The 2,170-nt window shown below is 38.2% G+C and overlaps 1 non-coding gene across 1 annotated transcript; it reads left to right on the top strand.

Annotated features, from left to right (window-relative positions):
- Positions 1–1,211: 1,211 nt before the first annotated feature.
- LOC130977520 (small nucleolar RNA R71) lies at positions 1,212–1,315 on the top strand. Its single transcript, XR_009085209.1, has one exon. It is a non-coding gene; the product is annotated as a small nucleolar RNA R71 (small nucleolar RNA).
- Positions 1,316–2,170: the final 855 nt, after the last annotated feature.

The raw sequence follows: 2,170 nt of genomic DNA on the forward strand, positions 1-2,170 counted from the left end.
AGAGTGGCATAAGATTTATGCCTGACCCCAGGTCACACAGAGTCTTTTCAAAGGTCATGGTGCCTATGGTATAGGGTATTAAGAATTTCCCAGGATCATGTTTCTTTTGAGGTAGAGTTTGCTGAACCAATGTATCAAGTTCACTAATGAGCAAGGGAGGTTCTCCTTCCCAAGTCTCATTACCAAATAACTTGGCATTCAGCTTCATGATAGCTCCTAGATATTGAGCAACTTTCTCTCCAGTTACATCTTCATCTTCTTTAGAGGAAGAATAATCTTCAGAGCTCATGAATGGTAGAAGGAGATTTAATGGAATCTCTATGGTCTCTATATGAGCCTCAGATTCCTTTAGGTCCTTAATAGGGAACTCCTTCTTGTTTGAGAGACGTCCCAGGAGGTCTTCCTCACTAGGATTTTTGTCCTTCTCCTCCCTTGTGCATTCGGCCATATTGATTACATCAATGGCCTTGCACTCGCCTCTTGGATTCTCTTCTGTATTGCTTGGGAGAATACTGGGAGGAGTTTCAATGATTTTCTTACTCAGTTGGCCCACTTATGTCTCCAAATTTCTAATGGAGGATCTTGTTTCACTCATAAAACTTAAAGTATCCTTAGACAGATCAGAGACTATGTTTGATAAGTTAGAGGGGCTCTGTTCTGAATTCTCTGTCTGTTGTTGAGAAGATGATGGAAAAGGCTTGTTATTGCTTAGCCTGTTTCTTCCACCATTATTAAAGCCTTGTTGAGGCTTTTGTTGATCCTTCCATGAGAAATTTGGATGATTTCTCCATGATGAATTATAGGTGTTTCCATAAGGTTCACCCATGTAATTAACCTCTGCCATTGCAGGGTTTTCAGGATCATAAGCTTCTTCAGAAGCTGCCTCTTTAGTACTATTGGATGTATTTTGCCATCCATTCTGACTTTGAGAAATCATGTTGACTTGCTGAGTCAACACTTTGTTCTGAGCCAATATGGCATTCAGAGCATCAATTTCAAGAACTCCCTTCCTTTGAGGCGTCCCACTATTCACGGAATTCCTCTCAGAAGTGTATATGAATTGGTTATTTGTAACCATGTCAATAAGTTCTTGAGCTTCTGCAGGCGTTTTCTTTAGGTGAATGGATCCACCTGCAGAATGGTCCAATGACATTTTGGAAAACTCAGATAGACCATAATAGAATATATCTAATATGGTCCATTCTGAAAACATGTCAGAATGACACTTTTTGGTCATCTGCTTGTATCTTTCCCAAGCTTCTTAGAGGGATTCACCATCTTTTTGTTTGAAGGTCTAAACATCCACTCTAAGCTTGCTCAACTTTTGAAGAGGAAAGAATTTATCCAAGAAGGCCGTGACCAGCTTATCCCAGGAGTCCAGGCTATCTTTAGGTTGTGAGTCCAACCATGTTCTAGCTCTGTCTCTTACAGCAAAAGGGAAAAGCATGAGCCTGTAGACTTCAGGATCTACTCCATTCGTCTTTACAGTCTCACAAATCTTCAAGAACTCAGTTAAAAACTGGTAAGGATCTTTAGATGGAAGTCCATAAAACTTGCAGTTCTATTGCATAAGAGCAACTAATTGAGGTTTCAGCTCAAAATCATTTGCTCCAATGGCCGGAATGGAGATGCTTCTTCCATCAAATTTGGAAGTTGGTTTAATAAAATCACCAAGCATCCTCCTTGCATTATTGTTGTTGGGTTCGGCTACCATCTCCTTTTCTTGTTCGAAAATTTCAGAAAGGTTGTCTTTGGATTGTTGTAATTTAGCTTCTCTTAATTATTTCTTCAGAGTCCTTTCAGGTTCAGGATCAGCTTCAACAAGAATGCCTTTTTCCTTGTTCCTGCTCATATAGGGAAGAAGAGAACAAGAAAAGAAAGAGGAATCTTCTATGTCACAGTATAGAGATTCCTTTATGTTAGTAGAAGAAGAAAGGGAATAGGAGTGAAGAAGAATGAATAGGTAGGGGCAGTGATTTGAGGTGAAGAGATGTGAAGAGAAGTGTTAGTAAATAAATAAATAAATAAATAGAAGAAGGGGAGAGGGAAGAGATTTCGAAAATAAATTTGAAAAGAAGTTAAATGATTTTCGAAAATAAAAGATAAGATAGAATTAAAATTAAAACAATTAATTAATTAAAAAGAATTTTTGAAAAAGGGATGAGATATT

The sequence above is a fragment of the Arachis stenosperma genome, chromosome 4 (assembly GCF_014773155.1).
Source record: "Arachis stenosperma cultivar V10309 chromosome 4, arast.V10309.gnm1.PFL2, whole genome shotgun sequence".
In the NCBI taxonomy this organism is placed as follows: domain Eukaryota; kingdom Viridiplantae; phylum Streptophyta; class Magnoliopsida; order Fabales; family Fabaceae; genus Arachis; species Arachis stenosperma.